We start from the raw sequence: 21,489 nt of genomic DNA on the forward strand, positions 1-21,489 counted from the left end.
GGTATCTAGGAAATAATTAATTTCTTCCAGGTTCTCTAGCTTGGTGGCATATAGTTGTTCATAGAAGCCTCGCATGATATATCGAATTTCTGCAGTGTCTGTTGTGATATCTCCTCTTTCATTTACTATCCGATTTATTTGGGTCTTCTCCCTTTTTTGTTTTGTGAGTCTGGCTAAAGGTTTGTCGATTTTGTTTGCTCTTTCGAAGAACCAACATTTACTTTCGTTGATCTTTTGTATGGTTTTCCTATTCTCAATGTTATTTATTTCTGCCCTAACTTTAGTGATTTCTGACCTTCTTGTTGCTTTAGGGTTCTTTGTTGTTCTTCTTCTAGGTCTTTAAGATGTGCAATCAGGCTGTTTATTTGTGTCTTTTCTTGTTTTCTAATGTGTGTTTGTATAGCTATGAACTTCCCTCTTAGGACAGCTTTAGCTGTGTCCCAAATATTTTGATAGCTTGTGTCTTCATTTTCATTGAAATCTCTAAACATTATGATTTCTTCCTTGATTTCCTCTTTGACCCAGAAGTTGTTAAGAAGTGTACTGTTAAGCTTCCACATTTTGAGACTGTGACTAATCTTTTGTTGATTGTTAAGTGTTAGTTTGATTCCACTGTGGTCTGAGAAGATGCTTGGGATGATTTCAATGCTCTTGAATTGGCTGATGCTGTCTTTGTGGCCTAACATATGGTCTATCCTTGAGAATGACACATGTGGACTTGAGTAAAATGTGTATTCCAGTTTCTTGGGATGAATGACTCTGAAAATGTCCAATAGTTCTAGTTTATCTCTCTCTTCATTTAACTCCCTTATGTCTTTATTGATTTTCTTCCTGGATGATCTGTCAAGTTGAGAGAGTGGGGTGTTGAAGTCCCCTACTATGATTGTGTTACTGTTAATATAGCTCTTTCAGTAGAAGTTTGATGTATTTAGATGGCTTCTCATTGGGTGCATAGATGTTAATAATTGTTAAGTCCTCTTGATTGACTGATCCTCTGAGCATTAAGTAGTGTCCATTCCTATCTTTTTTAATCTTATCTATTTTAAAGTCTATCATGTCAGTTATGAGAATTGCTGTTCCTGCCCTTTTTTGTGGGCCATTGGCTTGTATGATAGTTTTCCATCCTTTCACTTTGAGTCTGTGTTTGTTGAGTTAGATGGGTTTCCTGTAGACAGCATATTGTTGGGTTGTGTTTTCTGATCCATCTTCCTACTCTATGTCTTTTAATAGGTGAATTCAGGCCATTGACATTTATTGATATCAAAGATTGAAGATATTTTAACGCCATTCTTGTAGAGTTTTAGAGTGTTTTGATATATGTCTTATTTGTGGTTGTCTGATTGTTTATAGGAGACCTTTCAGAACTTCTTTCAAGGCAGGCTTGGTGATGGTTGCTTCCTTCAACTGTTGCTTGTCTGAGAAGGTTTTGATGCTTCCATCTAGTCTGAATGACAGTCTAGCAGGATATAGTATTCTTGGCTGAAAGCCTTCTCATTGAGCACTCGATAGATATCTTGCCATTCTCTTCTGGCCTGTAGTGTTTGTATGGAGAAGTCTGCTGATAATCTTATGGGTTTTCCTTTGTAGGTGACTCTTTGTTTTTCTCTTGCAGCCTTGAGGATCCTTTCTTTATCCTTATTCCTTTCCATTCTATGTATGATATGTCTTGGTGTCTTTAGGTCTGGGTTAATTCTGTTTGGGACTCTCTGGGCTTCTTGAATCTTTATGTCTTTGATGTTGTCTAGACTAGAGAAGTTTTCAGCTATTATGGCCTGGAAAATGCTTTCTTCCTCTCCTTCGCTTTCTTCCTCTGGTATGCCAATAATGCGTATATTGTTTCTTTTGAAGTCATCCCATAGGACTCTGTTGTTGTTTTCAGCATCTCTTAATCTCTTTTTGAGATCTCTTACTTCTTTTTTAGTTGTCTCTAATTCATCCTCAATCTTGCTAATTCTGTCTTCAGCCTCATAGATTCTATTCTCTCTGCCCTCTACTGTTTTCTGGAGTTCATCTATTTTTGTTGCCCTGCTCTGATACTGTTTTAGGTTGTTCAACTAGTTGCATTCTTAGCTCAGTGATTTCAGCTTTCAGCTCTCTAATAACCATGAGATAATTACTATTTTCTTCCATATTCTCATTTGTTGTTCCTGTATTCCTGATTATAATTTTTTCAGATTCTTTACTCACTCCTGTTATTATTTCCTTAGCTAATGTTTGGATGTTCAGCTCATTATTTTGCGCTTCATTCTCTGGAGGACTTTTAGCCAGACTCTTGTTCTTGTTCGATTCTCCAATATTTTTTCTTGTTGTTTTAACCATTTTATATATTATGTTATGAGTTCCCTTTATCAGTACTTTTCAAATTATTGATCACTATTGCCTGGATTGACCTGTGTCTAAGTAAGTTAATTAAAGGGTTTACAGTGGTGGAAGTTAACAGTTGTTTCAATCCCTGAGTTGGAGCTCAGTTGTTTAAAAGCCTCTTTTTTTTTTCTTCCCTGTAGGCTATGGGAGCCTGAGGGCTTTTAAACTATCAATAGGCTTCTTAGCTTAATCACTGACTCCTGGCCAAGAGATAAAGCAGGATGTGGCAGAGATAATCCAGTGGTTATGCAAAGAGACTTTCACAGCCCCTCAGCTATGCCACCGAGGTATAGGTCTTCTGAGTTTCCTGGTTAGATCTCTGTCCCCTGGTGTCCCTTCCTGTCACTGCTCCAGATTCTGAGGGTAGTAGCAATGGAGACTCAGAGTTGCACTTGGTGAGTCTCTGGGGAGTCCTCTTCTCCCTTATCTGTCCCCTTTTTGGTGGAGCAGACTGGAGGTGGTGTCTCAACTGAAACTGCTGAACTGTTAGCAGTCACTTAATCTCTCCTTAGGCTCCTCTCTCCTCTCTGTCACCAGCCACATGTGTTTGTACTCACCGGTGATTTACTGGCTTCCTGTGGTCATTCTAGTCCTGTCTTGTTTCGGTCCCGGGTGGTCTCCTTTGGTATTCCTAGTTGATCCGGGAGAGGAGAGGAGAGGAGAGGAGAGAAAGCTATCTTCTGCTCGTAGCTCCGCCTCCAGAAGTCGAATCTCTAGAAAATATTTAATACTCACCTCATTATAGTGCACTTTCTAAGTAGATTTCTTTGATCATGAAACTTCCTTATACCTCTGTAGATAAGACAATGATTTGTGACTCAAAGACAACTTAGAATCTAGCTTTGCATGTTATAGTGATCAAGGACCCAGGTTAAACTCCTGTTCCCACCTGCAAAGTGGGAAGCTTCACAAGTGGTGAAGCAATGCTGCCAGTCTGTCTCCCCCTATCTATCTATCTATCTATCTATCTATCCATCTATCTATCTATCTATCTATCTATCTATTTATCTATCATCTCTCTATCTACCTACCTACCTACCTACCTACTTATCTGTCTCTCCCTTCTCCCTCTCAGTTTCTCCCTGTCTCTATACAAAAATAAATAAAATACTAAAAAAACAAATCTAGCTTCACAATTGTGCAAAGACAACTCAAAGAAGCTATGTGGGTACAGTTTTTAACAATTTTTTAAAATTAATTCAGGATCAGGAAATAACTCACCTACTGGAATTCATACTTTACTGTGTCCAGAGCCCAGGGTTTGATCCCAGCACCACAGAGAAGTACCATGTACTGGGGGTCGGGTGGTAGTGCAGCAGGTTAAGTGCACATGGCACGAAATGCAAGGACCGGCATAAGGATTCCAGTTGGAGCTCCCCGGTTACCCACCTGCAGGGTGTCGCTTCACAAGTGGTGAAACAGGTCTGCAGGTGTCTAGCTTTCTCTCCCCTTCTCTGTCTCCTCTCCCGTCTCCACTTCTCTCTGTCCTTCAAAAACAACGACATCAATAACAACAATAATAACCACAGCAATGATAAAACAACAAGGGCAACAAAAGGGAAAAAATAGCCTCCAGGAGCAGTGGATTCAAGGTACAGGCACCAAGTCCCAATATTAACCCTGGAGGAAAAACAAAGTACCATATACTGCACTAGGGGAGCTGTATGGGTGGAGGAACAATGCTGTGGTATCTCTTGCTTCTCTTTGCCACTTCTTCATCTATACAAAAATTAAAGAATTAAACAATTGGGTTGACTTTGTTGTTTTATTGTTGTAGTTATTGATATCATTGTTGTTGGATAGGACAGAGGGAAATGGAGAGATGAAGGGAAGACAGAGGGGGAGAGAAAGATAAACACCTGCAGACCTGCTTCACCGCTTGTGAAGGGACTTGCCTGCAGGTAGGGAGCCGGGGACTCGAACTTGGATCCTTATGCTGGTCCTTGTGCTTTGTGCCACTTGCACTTAACCTGCTGTGCTACCATCCGACTCCCAAACAATTGGGTTGAGGAGGTTTCTCAGTAGTATCATGCATGTTCCTGGGTTCCTTCCAGTACCACATGGAAAAGAAAAAGAATATTGATTCAAATGTAATTATAAATTTACTATTTTAAAAAATTAGAAATCGAGAAATGAATAGTGTAATGTTTTTGTACCTTTCTACTAACATTACTTTCATTTTTAAAATTATTTATTGGATAGAGCCAGAGAGGGAATGGGAAGCAGCACTGCTTTATTGCTTGTAAAGATTCCCCCCTTGCAGGAGGGGACTGGGGGCTTGAAGCCTGGTCCTTGTTCACTATAATGTGTGTGTTCTTTGAGGTGTGCCATTGTCTGGCCCCCTAATGTTACTTTTAAGATGTTGGTGAAATTGTTGCAAGACTGGAACTCTTAGTCATTGTTTGTGGCATTAACTTTTTAATTCTTACCAAACAGCATGATAAAAATGTTAGAAGCCTTAGCAATGTACACATCTTGGAATTTTGGACCTAGTAATTTTTTTTTTTTTAATATTTTTTATTTTATTTATTTATTCCCTTTTGTTGCCCTTATTGTTTTATTGTTGTAGTTATTATTGTTGTTGTCGTTGTTGGATAGGACAGAGAGAAACGGAGAGAGGAGGGGAAGACACAGAGGGGGAGAGAAAGATAGACACCTGCAGACCTGCTTCACCTCCTGTGAAGCAACGCCCCTGCAGGTGGGGAGCCGGGTTTCGAACCGGGATCCTTATGCTGGTCCTTGTGCTTTGCGCCACCTGCGCTTAACCTGCTGCGCTACATCCCGACTCCCTGGACCCAGTAATTCTATACCAGGAAGTTTATCACAAGAACATATTGAAAAGTAATGCTAACTGCCCCCAAATCATTCATTACAGCAGTGGTAGTTATAGTGACAAGTTAAAAAACAAATTATTGAATATATATATATATAATATATATATATATATATATATAGAGAGAGAGAGAGAGAGAGAGAGAGAGATGCTTGACAACATTAGATTCATCATTAAAATACTAAGCTAGTGTTAACAAGGACACAGGGGGTATTTTAGATTGACATAAAAGCATAGCCATTTATGGATTGAAGCATAATACAAAATTAATTTGGGCCAGGAATGTAACTCACCCAGATAGTGTTCACTTTGCCATGTGCAAATCTGCCTGACACCTGCTACATTGAAGGAAGCTTCACTGTTATTATGTTTTTTCCTCTCTCTGTTTCTGTCTTTCTGAAGAAGCCAAGATGAGTGAAGCCTTGATGATAACAAACTAAACCTAATTATTTCATTGTTACAATTATAACTGTATAAAATACACTTTAAAAACCTGGAGGAAATCCAGTAAGTTCTTTTTGTTTGTACCACCAGTTATCAGTGAGTAGAGTTTCTCGGGCTTAAGATGCTAGTATTTGTTGTGATTATCTTACAGCAACACTGTAATATATGCTTTGATGTTATGCTGGTTTGACAGGTAAAGAAACTTAGTTTTCGGGAGTCGGCGGTAGCGCAGCGGGTTAAGCACATGTGGTGCAAAGTGCAAGGACCAGCTTAAGAATCCTGGTTCAGAGTAGGGCACCAAAGAAAAAAACCTGGGTGGGGAGGCGGAGCTACGAACAGCAGATCGCTTTCTCTCCTCTCCTCTCCTCTCCCGGATCAACTAGGAATACCAAAGGAGACCACCCGGACCGAAACGAAACAGGACTAGAATGACCACAGAAACCCAGTAAATCACCCGTGAGTACAAACACGCGTGGCTGGTGACAGAGAGGAGAGAGGGGCCTAAGGAGAGATTAAGTGACTGCTAACAGTTCGACAGTTTGTCAGTGGAGACACCACCTCCAGTCTGCTCCACCAACAAGGGGACAGCTGAAGGGAGGAAAGGACTCCCCAGAGACTCACCAAGTACAACTCTGAGTCCCCATTGCTACTACCCTCAGAATCTGGAGCAGCAACAGGGAGGGACACCAGGGCACAGAGATCTAACCGGGAAACTCAGGAGAAGACCTATACCTCGGTGGCATAGCTGAAGGGCTGTGAAAGTCTCTTTGCATAACCACTGGATTACCTCTGCCACACCCTGCTTTATCTCTTGGTCAGGAGTCATTGATTAAGCCAAGAAGCCTATTGATAGTTTAAAAGCCCTCAGGCTACCATAGCCTACAGGGGGAAAAAAAAAAGGCTTTTACACCACTGAACTCCAACTCAGGGATTGAAAAACCTCTTAACTTATATAAAATGGTTAAAACAACAAGAAAAAATAATGGAGACTCGAACCAGGACAAGAGTCCAGCTAAAAGTCCTCCAGAGGGCAAAGCACAAAACAACGAGTTCAACATCCAAACATTAGCTAAGGAAATAATAACAGGAGTGAGTAAAGAATTTGAAAAAATTGTAATCAGAACTGCAGGAACAACAAATGAGAATATGGAAGAAAATTCTAATTATCTCATGGTTATTAGAGAGCTGAAAGCTGAAATTGCTGAGCTAAGAAGGCAACTAGCTGAACAAGCTAAAACAGTATCAGAGCAGGGCAACAAAATAGATGCACTCCAGAAAGCAGTAGAGGGCAGAGAGAATAGAATCTATGAGGCTGAAGACAGAATTAGCAAGATTGAGGATGAATTAGAGACAACTAAAGAAGAAGTAAGAGATCTCAAAAAGAGATTAAGAGATGCTGAAAACAACAACAGAGTCCTATGGGATGACTTCAAAAGAAACAATATACGCATTATTGGCTTACCAGAGGAAGAAAGAGAAGGGGAGGAAGAAAGCGTTCTCCAGGCCATAATAGCTGAAAATTTCTCTAGTCTAGACAACACCAAAGACATAAAGATTCAAGAAGCCCAGAGGGTCCCAAACAGAATTAACCCAGACCTAAAGACACCAAGACATGTCATACTTAGATTGGAAAGGAATAAGGATAAAGAAAGGATCCTCAAGGCTGCAAGAGAAAAACAAAGAGTCACCTACAAAGGAAAACCCATAAGATTATCAGCAGACTTCTCCATACAAACACTACAGGCCAGAAGAGAATGGCAAGATATCTATCGAGTGCTCAATGAGAAAGGCTTTCAGCCAAGAATACTATATCCTGCTAGATTGTCATTCAGACTAGATGGAAGCATCAAAACCTTCTCAGACAAGCAACAGTTGAAGGAAGCAACCATCACCAAGCCTGCCTTGAAAGAAGTTCTGAAAGGTTTCCTATAAACAACCAGACCACCACAAATAGAACATATATCAAAACACTCTAAAACTCTACAAGAATGGCGTTAAAATATCTTCAATCTTTGATATCAATAAATGTGAATGGCCTGAATTCACCTATTAAAAGACACAGAGTAGGAAGATGGATCAGAAAACACAACCCAACAATATGTTGTCTACAGGAAACTCACCTAACGCAACAAGACAAACACAGACTTAAAGTGAAAGGATGGAAAACTATCATTCAAGCCAATGGCCCACAAAAAAGGGCAGGAACAGCTATTCTCATATCTGACATGATAGACTTTAAAATACATAAGATTAAAAAAGATAGGAATGGACACTACTCAATGCTCAGAGGATCAATCAAGAGGACTTAACAATTATTAATATCTATGCACCCAATGAGAAGCCATCTAAATACATCAAACTTCTACTGAAAGAGCTACAGCAATATATTAACAGTAACACAATCATAGTAGGGGACTTCAACACCCCACTATCTCAACTTGACAGATCATCCAGGCAGAAAATCAGTAAAGACATAAGGGAGCTAAATGAAGAGATAGATAAACTAGAACTATTGGACATTTTCAGAGTCATTCAGAGCAAGTTGTGGTATATATACACAATGGAATACTACTCAGCTGTAAAAAATGGTGACTTCACCGTTTTCAGCCGATCTTGGATGGACCTTGAAAAAATCATGTTGAGTGAAATAAGTCAGAAACAGAAGGATGAATATGGGATGATCTCACTCTCAGGCCGAAGTTGAAAAACAAGATTAGAAAAGAAAACACAAGTCGAACCTGAAATGGAATTGGAGTATTACACCAAAGTAAAAGACTCTGGGGTGGGTGGGTGGGTGGGGATAATACAGGTCCATGAAAAATGAAAAAAAAAAAAAAAAAAAAAGAAACCTGTAATTTCTGACATATTTCAATAATAATTCCCTTTGTTTGGTTTTCTATTTAACTCATGTCCACCTTGCTAATAAATGAGTTCTGAGTTCTGAGCAAAAAAAAAGAAAAAACCCTGGGTGGAGGGTGAGGGTGAATGTTCAGCTTCATGGGGTGGGGTGGGGGGAGGGGATGGGACACAGTCTTTTGGTGGTGGGAATGATGTTTATGTACACTCCTATCAATTTGCAGTCATATAAATCACTAATTAATATGAGAGGGGAAAATTGATTGAATATATCAAACTTTTTAAAGTACAGACTGAGTCTTTTTAATACATAGGCTGAGTTTTTGATATGTTGACTCTCTTAAAAAGCTTAGTCCAGGGAGAACAAAAGCAACTGGTGGCATAGCTATATGCAAACAATGTCAAAGGACATGAAATATGGTGAGGGTGTGTGTAATACAGCAAATCCTAACAAAGGGATTCTTCAAAGTTAACTCAATTGCCAAACAATGTGATTATTGCAATAACTATCTATTGTCTTCTTAAACCCTAAGACAACAGGAATCTCCTACTTCCTCTATAGAGCCTTTGTTTCTCCCAATCCTCTAACCTCTGGGGTGGGGCTCACTTCCCTGAATGCTTCTCTCAAGTCAGCCCAAATGATATTGCATCCGCTGATTCCAACCTAATCAATGCAGCAAGAACCATCTCAGCATGCTTCACCTCAGACTGTGTACAGAGACATCAGGCATGGATTGCCAACACTCACCCTTATCACTTGGGTGAGACCTTTCCTTTCATGGTATTCTCTAATTCCATTCCAGGAGGTTCACTTCCTAACAAAGTCCCAAAACCTAGATACAGGCCAGGTCCCGTAAGATAGTGCGTATGTTCACATGTATCTATAAATTAGGGCAAAATATATACCTGAAAGCAAAAATACACAATAGTCTTTAGTGAGTCAGTATAAAGTTCATAATGAAATAGTGTCCACTTAGACTTAGATACCCTCCTCACTTACTTCTATTACCCAGTTCTCTCACTCACTTCAAAGCTAACCTTAGCAAAGCAAGGACTGCAAAAGCTGAATAAGGGCAAGAGACTGGCATACTTTAAGGATGACTCTTTAGTCACTATCAGGCCATTCCACCAGATGGGGCCCTAGCTGGGGAGTCCTGAGTCTCCCAAACAGACTTGATGAGCCTAGACTTCAAATAAATCCCGCTCTCCATTGTTTCCGGTCATCTCTATCAGGAACAACAAAATAGACTCCTTTGTGGGCCCCCATAAGACCTTGCCCTTAACCTGGGTCAACAATGGTAGAGAATGTTCCATTCTCTGAAGGAACATGGGTCGATACTGGGACAGCATGGAATGTTCCTACTTATGACCACAGAATGTGAGCTCACATCTAGAGGGATGTAGAGGTCACACAGGCTCCTAAGCTGAATATGGGCCCCAGATCACATCAAATTGATGGGGTTTACAGTAATATATATACCCCTTTCCCATATTAGGCAACTACTCTCTTCCCTGATCCAGCTTTCTGGTCCTTTTCCCAGCCATGACATCTTCTCCTCAGACAATAATTAGGATTCACCTGCATATCAGATTTCAGGCTCAGGCAAACAAAAACAAAACAAGAAACAAAACACTATTATAGCTACAGGCCCTTTGAAATATAACTAAAATATGCCTACTAACTATCTATAAAATGGAGGGACCCCCCACCCCCAACGTTTCACCTGCACTATTCCAGCCTTTAGGTCCATAATTGTCCAACAGTTTGTTTGGCTTTCTATATTAACTCTCTTTTCAGCCACCAGGTTCCAGATGCTAGCAGGATGTGACTAGACTTCCCTAGACAGACAACCCCACCAATGTGCCTTGGAGCTCCGCTTCCCCAGAGCCCTTTCTCACTAGGGAAAGAGAGAGACAGGATGGGAGTATGGATTGACCTGTCAATGCCCATGTTCAGCGGGGAAGCAATTACAGAAGCCAGACCTTCCACCTTCTGCATCCCCCAATGATCTTGGGTCCATACTCCCAGAGGGTTAAAGAATAGGAAAGCTATCAGGGGAGGACTTGGTATACGGAGGTCTGCTGGTGGGAATTCTGTGAAGCTGTACACCTCTTATCCTATGGTTTTGTCAATGTTTCCTTTTTATTTTTTTTTATTAGTGATTTAATAATGATCAGCATTTTTTTCCTTCTATTTTTATTTGACAGGAAGAGAGTTATTGAGAGGGGTGGGGAGAGATAGAGAGAGGGAGAGAAAGATAGATACCTGAAGAACTGCTTTACCTCCCATAAAGCATTCCCCCTGCAGGTGGGGAGCAGGGGCTCAAAACTGAGTCCTTAAGTATGGTGATATTAGTGATTAACAGTATGCACCACACCCAGCCCCCTTGATTAGCAGGATTTTGACCCACATATTTTATCAGTTCAAAGCCCATGGTTTATGCAGCCTCTTCAGTTTGTCATTTGATGCCATTGAGTAACTTTTTGTTGATAGTGATTTGTTTATTTTGTAAAAGAGACATAAAAAGGCATTATAATTAGCTTTTTTTTGGGGGGGTTAGGAATAAGATGGAGAAAATATTTTAACTGCTATATATTTTGTAATAAGCAGTTTTCAGTTGCAGTGTTCTGCAAAGACAAAACCTGCTGATACAGTTCTTCCTGTTTTATAAATCTTTGACCCATTCATCAGACTCTGACCATTCTAAAGATAAAAGGTTATGGTTGTATTGGTCTTTTTGACTGAGTGGCCTTCTGCAGATTGAGAAATTGTTTAATTATTAACTACAGTAATGGATATGTACTTGCAAGTTTCATCTGGTATCTTAATGAGCTTTAACCTTCTCTGACACTCAAAACACATCCTAGAATCATTAAAATCTGTCTGCTGCTCATAACATTATTCTTCAGTCATTTTTGCTATGACAAATATTTAATGTCCCCCAGTTCTCACTCACTATATTTCATCCCTATGCTTACATACTCGAGCCCTATAAGCCAGAGCATTTAGCAGTAGCCTCAGAAATAAAGTTTTTTGGGTTTTTCCCCTGCTTTTTTGAATCAGTAAGGTCATACTTCCTAGTTTCTCTTGGGAGGGGACAGAACGATGGTCTATCAATTATGGGGGTTCAATTACATACTGTATATTACTATACATACAAATAAGGCAAGGCTTACTAAAATAATTACTTTATAAAAAGAAGACAGGGAGAAGGAGAGAAAGAAGCCAGAGCACAGTGTTAGGGATCGAACTTGGAAGCTCAGTACAACTATTCTACCAGTTAAATAATTTCTCCATTTGCTAGGTTTGTCTGTTTTTATAAAAAATTATTTTATTGGGGCTGGGTGGTGGATCACCTGGTTGAGTGTACATGTTACAGTGAGTAAGTGCCCAGGTTTAAGCCCCTGGGTCACCTGCAGTGGAGAAGCCTCAGGAGTGGTGAAGCAGTGCTGCAGGTGTCTCTCTCCTTCTCTGTTTCCTCTTTCCCTCTCTATTTCTGGCTGTCTCTATCAAATAAATAAAGATATTAAAAAAACATTTTATTTATTTTAATGAGAGACAGAGAAAGCACTGCTCCATACTGGCTATGGTGGTTCTATAGGATTGAGCTTGGGCCTCAGAGCCTCAGGCAAGAAAGTCTTTTGCATAACTATTATGTCTTCTCAGACCACTAGGTTTGACTATTAAAGACAGTTCATGTCTCTTTCTTTCTTTCTTTTTTCTTTTTTTAAAGATTTTATTTATTTATTAATGAGAAAGATAGGAAGAGAGAGAGACAGAACCAGGCATCACTCTGGTACATATGCTACCAGGGATTGAATTTAGGACTTCATGCTTGAGACTCAAATCCAATGCTTTATCCACTGTGCCACTTCCTGGACCACAAGGCACAGGAATGATTTCCATTGTAAATAGAATTATAACAAAATGATTAGAGTGGGAGCAGTATTTCTTTTTTTTTTTTTTAATTTTAAAATTTATTTTAAAAAGGAGACATTAACAAAACCATAGGATAAGAGGGGTACAACTCCACACAATTCCCACCACCAGATCTCCATATCCCATCCCCTCCCCTGATAGCTTTCCTATTCTTTATCCTTCTGGGAGTATGGACCCAAGGTCACTGTGGGATGCAGAAGGTGGAAGGTCTGACTTCTGTAATTGCTTCCCTGCTGAACATGGGCATTGACTGGTCGATCCATACTCCCAGCCAGGAGCAGTATTTCAGTTGAACTTGAGAACTGTATTTAAAAGAAATACCACAATGAGGTCAGGCGGTAGCACACCGGGTTAAGCTCACATGGTGCAAAGTACAAGGACCAGCATAAAAATCCCGGTTCAAGCCCCCGGCTCCCCACATGCAGGGGGGGGGGTGCTTCACAAGTGGTGAAGCAGGTATGCAGGTGTCTTTCTCACCCCCTCTCTGTTTTCTCCTCCTCTCTCCATTTCTCTCTGCCCTATCTATGAACAAAAACATCAGTAACAACAATAATAACCACCACAACAATGATAAAACAACAAGGGCAACAAAAGGGAAAAAAAAAAACAACGAAATACCACATGAGTTTGTTTTTCTGTTTTGTTTTTAAAGATCTGAGAGTAAAATGAGAAAATTACTAAGGAGAAAACAAAGATTTGAGAGTGAAACTTATTATTAGATTAATTACATGCATTTTGTTACATGGGAATACTTAAGTATTCCCATTTAATATTTCAGATATTTTTCTTCCTCTTCCAACTAGATTAATCTTTCAAACTTGGGAAGGTTTTTGCTGTTCTACTTGGTCCTCCTAGTGGCCAGTCTATATAATGACATGCAGATAGTAATATATCTATTAATAGTATGACATTTATTCCTTATGCAGGTTATGCTTTAAATTTTTTTATTCATTTATTTATTGGAGAGAGACAGAAACTGAGAGGGCAGGGGGAGACAGAGAGGGAGAGAGACAAAGAGATATCTGCAGTAGTGCTTCACTGCTTGTGAAGATTTCCCTCTGTAGGTAGGGGCTGGGGCTTGAACCCAGGCCTTTGCACATTGTATAATATGGGTGCTAAACTAGGTGCACCCCAGCCCAGGTTATGCTTTTTTTTTTTAAAGGACTGGATAAAGGTAGGATATAGGGTTATTAGTAACTAGTGGCATTTGATGGCCAGAGCAAAACACCCAATATTTTTACAGTTTTATTTTCTTAATTATAATTTGCCACTATAAACTTTGAGAATTACAATAGGGAGGAAAGAGAGAGAGAGGGAGAGAGACAGAGCGATACCTGCAGACCTGCTTCACCAGTCATGAAGCTTTTCCCCTGCTGCTGGTGGTGTTTGTTTAAATCAGGTACACCACTGCCTGGTCCCTGTTCTAGTTTTATTATTTTTTATTTATTTTTTTAAAACTCTTTTTTTACTTTTAATTTAATTTTATATTTATTTATTCCCTTTTGTTGCCCTTGTTGTTTTATTGTTGTAGTTATTGATGTCGTCATTGTTGGATAGGACAGAGAGAAATGGAGAGAGGAGGGGAAGACAGAGAGGGGGAGAGAAAGATAGACACCTGCAGACCTGCTTCACCGCCTGTGAAGCGACTCCCCTGCAGGTGGGGAGCCAGGGCTCCCGGGATCCTTATGCCAGTCCTTGTGCTTTGTGCCACCTGCACTTAACCCGCTGAGCTACAGCCCGACTCCCCCCGTTCTAGTTTTAATATATTAGACATTGTTATCATTGTGCTCAATTCACTTTTTTTTTTTTTTTTTTTTTTTGCTGCCAGGGTTATTGCTGGGTCTCGGTACGTGCACTACAAATCCTGGAGGCTATTTTTTCCCTTTTGTTGCCCTTGTTGTTTATCATTGTTGCTGTTGTTATTGTTATTGTTGCCATTCTGTTGTTGTTGGGTAGAACAGAGAGAAATGGAGAGAGGAGGGGAAGACAGAGAGGGGAGAGAAAGATAGACACCTGCAGACCTGCTTCATCGCTTGTGAAGCGATCCCCCTGCAGGTGGGGAGATGGGGGCTTGAACCAAACCAGGATCCTTGCGCTGGTCCTTGTGCTTCATGCCATGTGCGCCTAACCTGCTGCATTACATCCTGGCCCAACTCACTTCATAGTCTTTAGTGTTAGTTTAGGTTTACTGTAATGATATTTTGTTTGAAGAGTGTGTGGCGACCAGACACCAACCTGGATTACATACACGGCAAAGTGGTGCACTATCCAAGTTGAGCTATTTTGAATTATTTATTTTTGAAGATTTTATTTATTCATGAGGAAGATAGGAAGAGAGAGAGAGAGAAAGAACCAGACATCACTGTGGTACATATGCTGCAGGGGATTGGATTTGGGACCTAATACTTGAGAGTACAATGCTTTACCCACTGTGCCACCTCCCAGATCACCAGCCATGAATTATTCAAAATCTTTAAAGTATCTTTTTTTTTTTTTTTTACCAGAGCACTGCTCAGCTCTAGTTTATGGTGGTGTAGGGCATTGAGCCTGGGACTTGTGAGCTTCAGGTATGAGAATCTCTTTGCATGACCATATGCTACTCCACCCCCACCTAACACCCTGACACCCTTTTATTTTTTATTTTATTATTATTTTTTAAAGATTATTTATTTATTTATTTATTTAGAGAAAGAGAGGAGGAGAGAAAGAACCAGACATCACTCTGGTACATGTGCTGACGGGGACCAAACATAGGACCTCATGCTGGAAAGTCCAATGCTTTATCCACTGCGCCACCTCCCGGACCACTCCGCCGCACTTTTAAAGCATCATTTGAAATTATGTTCAAGTACTGAAAGAGAAATAAGTGGTGTAGGGTTGAGAGGAAAAATTGTTGGAGCCTGAGTAGGGAAAAAGTAAGATTTGATATCTAAGCAGAAAGAGATGCCCTGGCATGGAAGTCTGGATCCTTCTCTCATCATAATAGGAAAATAGGCTAAGTATGCATGTACAAAAGAGGTGCATTGGTAGACTTACTGTTTAGTACTTGTAAATGGAAAATAGTCACCAGCTGGAATTAAGGACAGATAAGATATTGGAGATTTAACAAGTGAAAAGGTATAGAAGAGTTATCCTGGAGAGTGGGTGGATAAGGACAGGACTGGTATTACTTTGAGCTTAGTGGTATTGAACTTAAAATGAGACTAGTTTTAATTTTATTATTATCTTTATATGTTTATTGGATGGAGACAACCAGAAATCGAGATGGAAGGGGAAGGTAGAAAAGGAGACAGAGAGACACTTATAGCCCTGCTTCACCACTTGCAAAGTTTTCCCTTTGCAGGTGGGGACTGAGGCTTGAACGTGGATCCTTATGCATTGCGACATGTGTGCTCAGCTAGGTGCACCACCACCTGGCCCTGAGAGTAGTTTTCATAGGCTCTTCCCTCCTCTCCCCCCCAGTTACTACCAGCTTTTGTGCTGTAGTTGCAGAGTATATATGGTGATTCAGCCTGCATTTGAGTTCAGCTGGGTAGATAACTTGTAGAGGAGAACAATAAAACTAGGGTGTATGATGGAAGAATGATTATTAACTGACTATGGAATTGAAGTTGGTTAAGGAGGGAAGTGAAGAGTGAGGCTGTAAAAAAATGTGGTATGAGTGGTCCAGGAGGTGGCGCAGTGGATAAAGCACGGGACCCTTGACATGAGGTCCTGAATTCAATCCCTGGCAGCACATGTACCAGAGCTATATCTGGTTCTTTCTCTCTCTCCTCCTATCTTTCTCATAAATATATAAATAAAATATTTAAAAAATAAAAATGTAGTATGATCCATTGTTGTTATACTCCGGGGCTGGCTTCTCGGGCGGGTAACAGAGATGACCAGAGACACACAGCTGAGCTGAGAACGCAGTTTAATCTTTATTCACGGGCGGGCAAACATGTGCTCTTCTGTCTTTCTCTTCGGCAGAGAGGGACTCTCAAACTAATCACCACACAGATCTGTCCTGCATCCTTCTCCTCTGGCGGCTGGGGCAGGAACTCAGGAAGTACGTAGGGTAGGGGCTGGGGAGAATGGAGTAGCGGGAAAACTAGCAAGGGCCAAACCAAATCTCCCGGCAGGGGAGAGCGAGACCAAACCAATGTGAAGCATAGGAACAATCAATGTGTTCATTGTATATCCCACATAGTCAAAGAGTTGTAGGAGCTGTGCATCAAGAGAGTAAGTTGGGGGGTGTTCGGCGGTAGCGCAGTGGGTTAAGAGAAGGTGGTGGAAAGTGCAAGGACCAGCATAAGGATCCCGGTTGGAGACCCCCGTTCCCCACCTGCAGGGGAGTCATTTCACAAGCGGTGAAGCAGGTCTGCAGGTATCTATCCCCCCCCATCTTCCCCTCCTCTCTCCATTTCTCTCTGTCCTATCCAACAACAACGACATCAATAAAAACAACAACAAAACAACAAGGGCAACAAAAGGGAATAAATAAATAAATAATGTTGTTTTCGCCGGGCTGGCTTCACGGGCAGGTAACAGACGACCAGGGACTCATGGTTGAGCTGTAGGCAGTATCTCTTTATTCATGCAGGACGCAGCACAATCTAAGCCGAGCTAAGCTAAACTCAAGTTAAAGTAAAACTCACAATGCTGTCTTTATATATACTTGCCAAGTAGGGTGGAAACAGGATGTGACATAGAGAGGGTGGAGAGAAAAGTGACTGGTGAAAATCAGAGTGTGACAAGGAGGGGGCAGAGCAGGTGAGAATCCTATCACTGAACCACCAATGCCCTGGAGTGCTTTATGTAAATGTAAAAGTGATTTATGTAAATAGACCAAAGCTTTGAATGGGATTAAATCTATCCCTATATAGGCATATGGTTAAGCAGAAGCCAGGGGGAGCTGGCATACTATCCAACATCTCCCCCTTTCTTTTTAACTATTTGCCATAGTATCAGGATTGTGGGGTGAACAGAAACCTATATCGTACAGGCATTTTCAAAAGAACTGGCATAAGACATGGAAAACAAAATAGGCGAACAGCAATAACCAGTGTGATGCCAAGGGGAACGTTTCTTGCCTCAAAGGGCAAGGTCTAGCAGGCAAAAGGGCATTTCTTGCCTCTGGGAGTGCTTCATGCCTCTGGGGGCATCTCTTGCCTCTTGGGGCGCTTCATACCTCTGTGGGCATAACCTAATAAGGAGGGGAAGTTTTCTGCCTCTGGGACAGAGCCTGCAGGCGAGGGGACATGGTCTATAAAGTCTCAAGGCAATTGGCTGAAGTTAGTCTTTGAGAAACACAGCAGCGTGTACCAGTAAGTCCGATGGAGGTGTCAGTCCAAAGTAGCTGACCACAGAAGAAAATGCCAGAGGATGAAATGCTGCACGTCTGTCTCGATGGGGAATGTCGGCCACCAGAATTCTGCTTTTCTGTAGAGAGTGAGCTTTGGAGTCTGTGAATCTGTTTCTGCAGGTCGTGCCAGGTCTCATCACTGGTTTCCGGGGGTGTGTTGTAATCATTCCATCTTGTGGGCGATGTCAGAGAACAGGGGTCCAAATGGATTTCCAGAATTTTTCATTTGAGTAGATGCTTTTTCATGTGAAGACTTGACAGCTGAAATTCACTTACTTGTCAAACAAAACTTATAGCAGATTAGAAGTTTATTATAATTGATAATTCCATTATAATTGGAAGTCCTTTCTAGTATGATTTTAAGGTTGTTTAAACAGTTTAAACTCAATAAAATGTGGAAAGGTAAACAGAAGAACCACGGTTAAAAGCCTCAGGCATGAGAATAATTAACATAATCATTGCACTATCTGCCCCACCCATAACTCATACAGTTTTCAGGATTAAACGTTTCAGATTCATGTCAAGACATAAAAGAGAAATCAAAGGAGGGAAAAAATAATTTTTTGGATTGTTTCTGGATGTCTCTAGAAATCATGGCTGCATCCAGCTTTTTTTTTTTTAAGTCAATGTCAAACAAAAATTCAGTCATTCAAATCATTCTCTTATGAAACGCAACTTGAACCAGATTATTAAGATCTCACCATGTAGGATTAAGAGTCCCCAGAGGGTGTCCTAGTCCAAAAAGCTCCTCGAAATTCCATTTAGGGTGCTTCTGACTGTTCCTGCTGGATTGCTTCAGGCACCCATTTTTAAAAGTGTCTTCCCATCGAAGAAAGAATCCAATCAGGAGAGTAGAACTAACCATGTGTCTCCATTCTTGGGGACTGCCAGGGTACTGGAGAATGCTCCTCAAACTAGAGTAGTCCTTCTCCATGGGAAACATTCGAGAAGAAGTCCAGAAAGTTCCAGGGGAAATCACCATGCATATCCCAAGGTCTACGATCACGGTCATAAAGAACCAAACTGTGGCCCAGAGCAAAATGTAGTCCTTTTCCTCAGGAAACATGAGAGAAGGAATCCAGAAAGTCCAAGGAGAAATCTCCATGCATCTCCCAAGCTCTATGATCCCGGTCATAAGAAACCAAAGTTCCTGGTCAGGGAACCAAAGTGTGGCCCAGAGTAAAATGTTCCAGAGACAGAGAAACTGTCTCATAATGAAACAGTAGAGGCTTTGGCAAACCTCTTCATAAGTAGAAGAGAAGACCATAGTGCATAGGTAGGCAAAGTCTTCACTTATCTGGGAGTTGTGCAGGTCCAGTCCCACGTTGTAGTGCCATATGTTGTTTTCGCTGGGCTAGGTTGTTTCAGCATTGTGAGTTTTAGGGTACTTGAGTTTAACTTAGCTCATCTTAGACTGTGCTGCGTCCTGCATGAATAAAGAGATACTGCCTACAGCTCAACCATGAGTCCCTGGTCGTCTGTTACCTGCCCGTGAAGCCAGCCCGGCGAAAACAACCTAACCTGTAGAAAACACTGCTGTGTTTCTCAAAGACTAACTTCAGCCAGTTGCCTTGAGACTTTATAGACCATGTCCCCTCGCCTGCAGACTCTGTCCCAGAGACAGAAAAGTTCCCCTCCTTATTAGGTTATGCCCATAGAGGCATGAAGCGCCCCAAGAGGCAAGAGATGCCCACAGAGGCAGGAAACGCCCTTTGAGGCAAGAGATGCCCCCAGAGGCATGAAGCACTCCCAGAGGCAAGAAATGCCCTTTTGCCTGCTAGGCCTTGCCCTTTGAGGCAAGAAAAGCTCCCCTTGGCATCACACTGGTTATTGCTGTTCGCCTATTTTGTTTTCCATGTCTTATGCCAGTTCTTTTGAAAACGCCTGTACGATATAGGTTTCTGTTCACCCCACAATGGCCATTAGTTAAAAAGAAAGGGGAAATTGTTGGTATGCATGAGACCCCTTCTGTTTCATTTGGTTTAAATCCCCCCTGCTTAACACTATTCTATTTACATAACCACTTCATTCTATTTACATAACCACTGTTAACAAGCACCACCCTCCCTCCAGGGCATTGGTGGTTCAGTGATAGGATTCTCACCTGCTCCACCTCCTCCTTGTCACACTCTGATTTTCACCAGTCACTTTTCTCTCCACCCTCTCTATGTCACATCCTGTTTCCACCCTACTTGGCAAGTATATATAAAGACAGCATTGTGAGTTTTACTTTAACTTGAGTTTAGCTTAGCTCGGCTTAGATTGTGCTGCGTCCTGCATGAATAAAGAGATACTGCCTACAGCTCAACCATGAGTCTCTGGTTGTCTGTTACCCACCTGTAAAGCCAGCCCGGCGAAAACAACAAAATAATTTTAAAAAGAGAGTCAGTTGGAATATAGGAGAATGTAGACAGAAATGTGCAAGCTTAAAAACTGTAATTAGGGAAGGGTGTGCAGTTATTGCTAAAGGTAGATACATGATTAGGAGAATGGATGCCTGAGTTAAGGGGAGGAACACAGTCAATGGAAAAGAGATCAAGCAACTAAAAGGCCATGGTGTTGGAAAGATCATTCACATTGGTAGTGAATTAGCACAAATTTTACTTGCATATGTTGTTATATTTGGAAGAAGTGAAAATGAGCAAATAGACTAGGCATAATCACCACCATTTCTTGATTTGTTCCTTATTTCCTATACTATTCCACACTTCCTATACTTCCTTATAACCTTTCATGATTCAAAATAAAATCTTCTAGAAAATTATTATTAGTGAGAGAAAGAGAGAGAGAGAGAGACAGACCGAGACCAAAGTAATAATATTCTGGGTTGTGAAATGCCAGGGACTGAACTCAGGACCTCATGCTTCAGAGCCCAATGCCTTATCAGCTGTGCACCCTCGCAGGTCATGATTTGGAGTACTCTTACATTTTTATTAAGGGTCCTGTAAATCTAACAGAAGCTTAAGAAGTATAGAAGCAATTATCAATCATGCTAATAGATCAAACCTAAAAGATATAGACACAGTTATTTGTTGTGCTAACAGGTTGATAATAGTCATTTATACATTTTGAGGGAAGTTTCAGTTTTTCATTTCCTTTGTGCATGGTTTCTGCTTTGTGTTTTGGTCTTAGCAATTGAGCTGAAGGAGTGTTACCCTAACTGTACTGAAATAATCTTTGTGGTAAAGAAAACAGCAAGTTTAAAGGTGACTAATATATTTTTGAAACATTTTCCCTTTTCTTTATAGCTTGTTATCTGAATAGTACAAATTTATACAACATAAGAACTAAACACATTAAAAATGTATTTAATAGAGGGCCAGGTGGTAGTGCAGCAGGTTAAGTGTGCATGGCGCGAAGCACAAGAACTGGCTCCAGGATCCTGGTTTGAGTCACCCCTGGCCCTGCACCTGCAGGGGAGTTGCTTCATGAGCGGTGAAGCAAGTCTGCAGGTGTCTTTCTCTCCCCTTCTCCGTCTTCCCCTCCTCTCTCGACTTCTCTCTATCCTATCCAGCAGTAACAACAACAATAATAATAACAACAGCAATAAACAACAAGGGAAAAAATAGCTTTCAGGAGGAGTGGATTCATAGTGCAGGCACCAAGCCCCAGCAGTAACTCTGGAGGCAAAAAAAAATTAATAATTTACTGTTATATTACCTAGCTTTTTATTAGCCTTAAAGAGAATCTTTTAAAAAATATTTA

General features: G+C 40.9%; 1 protein-coding gene across 3 annotated transcripts in view; it reads left to right on the plus strand.

The window, feature by feature from the left end:
- The window catches only part of SHLD2 (shieldin complex subunit 2), a 195,647-nt gene that overhangs the window by 74,131 nt on the left and 100,027 nt on the right, over positions 1 to 21,489 (plus strand). The window lies entirely within an intron of this gene.

This window comes from Erinaceus europaeus, chromosome 1, assembly GCF_950295315.1.
Source record: "Erinaceus europaeus chromosome 1, mEriEur2.1, whole genome shotgun sequence".
Taxonomy (NCBI): Eukaryota; Metazoa; Chordata; class Mammalia; order Eulipotyphla; family Erinaceidae; genus Erinaceus; species Erinaceus europaeus.